The sequence below is a fragment of the Diadema antillarum genome, unplaced genomic scaffold (genome assembly GCF_040938485.1).
Source record: "Diadema antillarum isolate AM-2024a unplaced genomic scaffold, OU_Dant_1.0 scf00000055, whole genome shotgun sequence".
In the NCBI taxonomy this organism is placed as follows: domain Eukaryota; kingdom Metazoa; phylum Echinodermata; class Echinoidea; order Diadematoida; family Diadematidae; genus Diadema; species Diadema antillarum.
Window position 1 is genome coordinate 380,001 of NW_027270944.1, and position 7,884 is coordinate 387,884.

The window sequence follows — 7,884 nt, forward strand, 5'->3', positions numbered from 1 at the left end:
TCATGATTATAATTGTAAGATTTTATAAGCAAAACAATGACAAGAATTCCATGTTTTGTAAGCTAAATACAAAATTTTCGGCTCGCTCGCTGCGCTCGCTCGCCAAAATTTATCCAAAAAAGAAAGAAAGATAAGAACAAAATGTGATGATGACGCGGAAATATACAAATTTCGGCTCACTCGCGCGTACTAAGATGGAGTATTTTTTTCAAGTCCTCAGTTTGTTCGTATAAATCGTATCTATAAGGCCGTCACTACATCTTGATTAGAATTGTAAGATTTAATAAACAAAAAATGACAAGAATTTCATGTTTTGTAAGCTGAAATACAAAAAAAATGTTCGGCTCGCTCGCTGCGCTCGCTCGCCCAAATTTACCCCCCCCCCCCAAAAAAAAAAGAAAGGAAAAGAAGATAAGAACAAAATGTGATGACGACGCGCAAATATATACAAATTTCGGCTCACTCGCTCGTAGTAATTTAGAGTATTTTTTCAAGTCCTCGGTTTGTTGGTATAAATCGTTATCTATAAGGCCGTCACTATATCTTGATTAGAATTGTAAGATTTAATAGGCAAAAAATGAAGAGAATTCCATGTGTTGGAAGCTGAAATACAAAAATTTTCGGCTCGCTCGCTGCGCTCGCTCACCAAAATTTGTCACAAAGAAAAAGATAAGAACAAAACGTGATGATGACGCGGAAATATACAAATTTCGGCTCACTCGCGCGTACTTAGTTGGAGTATTTTAGTTTGTTGATATAAATCGTTATCTATATGGCCGTCACTATATCTTGATTAGAATTGTAAGATTTAGTATAAAGCAAAAAATGACAAGGATTGAACTCATTCCATGTTTTGTAAGCTGAAATACAAACATTTTCGGCACGCTCGCTGCGCTCGCTCGCCAAAATTTATCACACTTCATTACATTTAAATCGCTCTCAAAAGACCCCTTTTAAGTGCTTGAAAAAACATTTATTACGAAAAAGCATGAAGTCCCTACCGGGATGGGGTTGGGGTTGAACACTTTTTCAGAAATTAGGGGCGTAGATTTCCGCGCTTGCCCCGGGCGCCGTTTTCCCTAGATACGCCATTGTGTGTGTGTGTGTGTGTGTGTGTGTATGTCATAGAAATTCAGGTAATAAGCCGTAATTCATACAAAGGTTTCCGCGCACGCGCCGGTGCTATCTAAGAAGTTTGCGGAGACAATAGGCTGATTTGAAGCGTTTAACCTTTGTAGCTGGAAAGCGCGCCAATCAAAAGGCGAGTTGCAAGCTTTTAGTGTCGTCCCATCAAAAACCCGGAAACGGCGGCGCCACGAGCGCGAGCGTTGACAACGTTTTATTCTTGCAACAACAAAGAAAATTTTCGCACAACTACCGTATAAATGAGAGCGAAAATCACTACGAGCGATGTTCAAGCTTAAAGTTTGAAGATCACTGAAAATGTTGTTCTCATCATTTCATAATGGCAAATACTGATATTCGGGAAATGTTTATACGGTTCACCGCACAGGAGACGGGTCTTCAACATTTCGTTTGTTTATGTTGTTTTGTGTCTTTTTGCTTGTCTGTTTCTGTTTAACATTAAACCAGCCATGGGTGGTTCAGGTAGAATACGAGTATAATGCAAAGTATACTTCATCATAATATTTCCGCATAGAAAAATAATAAGAAGAATTACATCATTGTATATTATTGCTTGGAATTTCTAATACAGGAAAAACATGCCTCCGGGAGAAAATAATGAACTCTCCTACCCTCAACTAGTACAAAATGCGATGAAACAAAAACACGCAAATACGAAATGCCTGGTATGTATTCCTACATAGTCAAAGGAAAAAGGGTCTGCTGTAATACATCGATCTTAAAATCCAGCAGCTTTCAGCAGGTATTCTCTTTCTGTCTGACCATTGAGAGAGAGAATATATATAATTATATATATATTATATCTGTATCTATACACCTTATATCTATTTCCCATCATTTTGTGGAGTCTGCATGGTTGTTTGAAACTGTTAAGGAGAACGGGATACAGAACCTCGATGTTGAACCAATAGTGAATAATTTGAAAAACATTTCCCAGATAATCGTGAATATTTTTCTATCAATATACCTTCTCAAATTATCTTTCTTTGAATTCCTTTCAATTTGTTCATTAAATTATCCTAGCTGTTCTATACTTTGTGTACAGCACTCAACAAGATACAACAACATGAAGATTATCAATATAGGACATAGCGTATATTGATAGTACAGTGTCAGCGATGAAACAGAACAAAATAAACAGAAACCCAGGAAAAAACGCACGAAAATAAACAAAACAAACAAAAACAATTCGTGATGCCGCTACACAGGAAGAGACAATGAAGCACGCTAAGAAACCCTCATAAAAGCACTGCTTGTTGAAAATATAGGATCCTTTGGGAAATTATTGGGCCCCACTGTTTGAAATATTTCAATTGCATATAGTAAGATATGGGATATAAAAGAGAGAAGTTTTGCGAGAGAACCAAATAAAGACGCATTAAGGATGAAAATAAATATAACATGACTATCATGCAAAGTCGCGTAAACGATTGAATATGGATTGTATATACAATAATTACTATAAGGATGGGTGAGTACTCGAATCTTCTTCCGAGCCATTGGTATGCGGAGCCCATGTTTGATCTGTTACGCATGTGCACTCCGACAATGCAAGTACTGAACAACAGAGAACCTAAAATGCACCCTTTACTGATCATCTTGGAAACTATTAAACAACAGTGGTTTTTGCTCACGTTTAAAAACGTATAGGGAGGAGAACATGTGATATCCCATTACATTTGGCAAGAGCGCCTTCTTGGGGCTAAAATTGGTAAGAACTTTGATGTCATTCGACGTAGGTGGCGGCATCACATTCAGGGCGCCAATGCGTTGCCCTATTAGTAATGATGCATGTTTGATGTTCTGCTATGTGCTGCGAATTGATGCTTTGATACCGCCCGTATAGTCAGTCAGCAGTCCAGAGTGAGGGGGGGGGGGGGGGGGGGGAGTATAGAAAGGTGCGTGTAGACGTTTTGTGTACTGCATGTATGTAGTGCGCCCGTATACAAGATCACGCAGCTATGCCTGGCGGCAACAGATAATGAGCATGACTAATGACGCATTGCCAACCTGTGACAGTGACACGCAAATGCGTGACTGCAGACTTCAGAGGGTGTGACCGCCGCGAGAGTTCAACCACGTCACGTGGTATATTAATGGGGATCTGGGCCTCTTCATCTGAGCAGACCTATATTTTATGAATGTACTGTATTCATTCATTTGATTTCTGGAATCATTACGTTTACCCGATGTCGGCTTTTGGATTGAGTTGGCAGCGGGTTATCTGAGAATAAAGTAGGATCGGACATGAACGGAGTAAGGCTCTTGACTGAAGATTGTTTTGTTTCTATTGTCGAGAAGCGTACCTTCTGCCGCCCCAACCCCCCCCCAAAAAAAACACAAACAAACAAACAAACTAACAAACATACAAACAAACTTATGTTTGCAATTACATTGTACAGACGACGTTCCAAAGACGTCACCAAGAGATCGATCAACTTGCCAAGGGCAGAAACTGCGCATGCGTGGCAAACACGTAAGCGGACATATCTTACTTTATTTTGCCCGTCAGGCAAGTTTTTGACGTCACGAAACCTCGTCTATACGCAATATAGCTCTTTCTCTTTTATTCCGTTATGTTTATGCGTATTAATATACATATATATATATATATATATATATATATATATACATTTAAACATATTATATGCATAATTATACTCAATTTTGGCGGTTCTTCGTATGTCACTGAAGGTCAACTTTAAATTTGTATAGTGACGTCATGGCCTTGTGAATCTACTAGTACTTTGGCGAATGTGTGTCGTCATTGATGTGAAATGGGAATGTATTGTATCAGTACCTATCACATGATTAAAGAGAATGATGAATGAAAATAGCATTTCTAGAGGATTTCTGAATAAATTTCATCACTGAGCAGTCGATGTCAATATCAATTCTCATACATTATGTTTTACATTGTAGGATTTCCCGCCAATTTCTTTAAAATGTGATCAATTGTCATTTTATTTCTATGTGCATTCTGATATGCGAATATTCGAAACTTTGGTCAAACGATTGCACGTTTGGTGCTTTCAAATTCGGATGTAAGCACTCAATTCGTATTTGGACATGAAATTCCAAATTTGTACATCTGATATTATTAGTGCTATAACACTTTCAAGTTTTGAGTGATCGATTTTCACAAATGAGCATTTTATTTCGTAATACACATAATATTATATTATTAGGCAAGAGTGAATATCACTTCTTAAATTTCATCATCCTGGGCCCCGTCTTATATAAAGCCTTCAAATCGATCACAAGTCCCCAAATCAATCGCAACTTGCATTGCAGCACACACAAAACTTGTGATTGATTTCTATCACAAGTCTTTATAAGACAGGCCCCAGTTCAGTGGCTGTTTATTTGAACACTCCGATTTTTTTTTTCGTTTGCACAATATTTCATGTAAACTTGAATACAAATCCTTCTTTTCATGATCATCACGTTTTTTTTTTCATACCATGAATTTACATCTTTATTTTCATTGAGACCGTTACATTGTTTTTAATCTTAATTTTACATAATTGTGTAAATACACGTTTTTAACGTTCAATTCCAAATACAGTACAAGTATCATAATACACTAAATTTTTAATGGACATCGTAAATGTTTGATTCGAGTGTTCCTTTTATGAACTTGTTTGCCCATAATGAATATGAGAATTTGAATATTCGGAATGAGCTGGCGACAGGTTGAGACGAGATTGAATAATCATTGCCGAAAATGTATATGAGCATTCAATGATTACATTAAAATGCACAAATGCAATTTTGGCTGCCACGTTAGTGATTTTGAAAGACGAGAAACGATTCTGAATGACGATATTTCGGTGCCTTTATAGCGTGAATACTGAATGAAAATGAATGCTTAATATCAACGTGAAATTGAATGACAAAACAATGAATAAATTCGCCAGGAAAACCTCTAATATTTATGATTAGTTCATTCCGATTTTTACTATGTTAGTATAATTATGCATGGCATAATATATATATATATATATATATATATATATATATATATATATATATATATATTGGTTACTGTGTATTTTGTTTAATTTGAATGCTCCTTCTATGAACTTGTTTGCCCATATGCGAATTTAAATACCACTGTGTACCTGGAAAGAGCTGGCGACAGGTGAGACGAAGTTGAATAACCATTGCCGAAAATGACTGTGTGCGCATTCAATGATTTAGAATGCGCAAATGCAAAATTGGTAGTTGAATTTGCCAATTTGAACGCAGAAAAACGATTATGAATGACGGTATTTCGATGATTGAGCAAATTTGACGAAAACGAATGCTTACAATATGAAATTGAATGACAAAACAATAACATTGGCAGAGAAAACCTATAAAAATGCTTTCGTCTTCCTTCAGTGATGAATAGCGTATATAGTTGTTGTTGTTTTTTCTTTTTTTCCTGAATGACAACGGGAAATGTGATATCCGTGTAATAATACGGATCATCAATATCTAGAATATCAATTTATCCAAAGAGATTCTTACAGTGTAGGCCTACCTCTCTATCTCTCAATCTCCCGAAAGACCTGTATCTTATACAAGCTAATAGTTTTTTCTGTAGGTTTCTCCCACTAAAAGGAGTAAGATTTAGCTAATTGCATAATAGACACTTTTTTCGTTCTCCCTAATTTAATGTCATATAACTTAAGTTTTATATCTACACTAGGTTGTACTGTTTGCTTACTTCAGAATTAGTGATCTCTCTGATTTAAAATTGTCTGGTTTAAAACTGTTCATGTGTAGCTATATAATGATCAGTCATTACGTTCCAAACGACACTTATGTTTTGTGTCATGTATATAAGTGAAAGTGGCACTAAATGTTAATGTCAATTCATGTTAAAGTCAATGTGGAAATGGAAAGAATATCGAGGATTCCGTGATTGAATTGAGTGTAGCTGTGGGATATAATGATATCAGCAGATTCTTTAGGAGTTTTTGTTATATAACAAATAGCACCTATTGACAATTCTTTCATTTTCGTTACTTCTGCAACAATTGCAATGTATTGATACTATTAGTTTTTCTCATTATTGTTGGTCTCTTTGTACGAATTTACATACATTGTTTCTGTCACTCAAGAAAGTGAGATTTATGTCTGTATGATTTTATTGTGGAAAAACGAATAAATTCGAACTTGAACTTGAACTTGAACCTTCTAACCACGCTGTGGTTCTCAAGTCCGCTGTCGCTGATATTCATAATGTGACGTTTTCATGCAAATGCTGTAATGCGTATAGATTAAGCGTCCCATGCCATACCTTGTTTTGCTATAGGCCCTATGTCATGATTAAAATTGTGTAAAAAGTTATGGTATACAAAGTACAATGTACATTTGTATAGCGCACCCCAGCCAGTATCCATAACATACACTGTATTGAGACTATACACATTTAAACAGTTGTAGACGAATTGTCACTGCCAGTCATTATTATCAATATGGTAACATTGCCACTCACTGAGGAAGGTAGGAAGATTTCACCCATGCAGTGGCGAATCTCGTGTGAAGTATTACTAGTATCACCTCTTTGCATTCAGCCTATATGTACAAATGAACGCACGCATCGCATTGGAGGATGAATCACAAAATAATGCAATGGTTCATGGCCTGTGATTGTGACGTCATACCAAGTCATTTCTTTTTTTCTCGGTGAAGTTCCGGGTTCTTCCCTCCGTGCGGCGTGAGCCTTATGGGATAGCTGTGTATGAGTCCCCATCACGTAATGCCATTGTAATGCCATAAAGCACACTTCTTACCATTATGAAGCAGAATATCATCTATAACGTTGATACGTTGATATATCGACAACAACATTGAATATACTGATGGCATAAACGTTTTTCTTTTTTTCCGAATTAATACAATTACGTATTTCGCTTCTTCTACTGCACCCCTCCTGTTTGATATATTCGATGGCAATAATGGAATACAAAAGTCTCAATTACGAATTTCAGAGATACAGTTAAACCATCCGTTACATAATTATCTCCGTTGGCTTGCAAGCAAATTTTCGCTGTATCTCTTCCTTAATATCAAAGTCGAATCAAAAAGGAGAAATTAATTTATTCCTTAGCATCAAAATATTCGAAATTTGCACAGATTCAACATTGGTTCAAGGAGGAGTTATGGGGTACATTACAGGGGCCGGGGTGGAGGTGGGGTGGGTATACATCATTGACCCTGACCCCTCACCTGACTCCCCCCCCCCCCCCCCCGGCCAGCTGTATAATAGGTAATGTGAAAGAAACTATAAAATGCTATTTATAGATTTTTATCCGTTTGAATGTGCATTAGATTTATGTCTGTTTACCATATGGAACAGCTAAAAAAATATAAATACACACTGTAAATAAATAAAAATACTATGAGATTGGAAGATGAAAAGCATGTAGGACTGGCTTGTCCTCGTTTTCTTATATCGTTCCGTTTGCACTTGGAGTATTTCAGTTATTTTAGCTATTTCAGTTTGATCTTGTTTCTGCATTTTCCATTCATTAATCCATTCATTTCTTCTATCTCCAACAAAAATATATAAATATTTTACAGAAATCAAATACATCACAATGCATAATAAAAGATAAATTTACAGAATATTGTGAGTATACGGTTCATTAATCCATTAATTTCTTCTATCTCCAACAGAAAGATATAAATATTTTACAGAAATTGAATGCATCAAAATGCATAATAAAAGATAACTCTATAGAA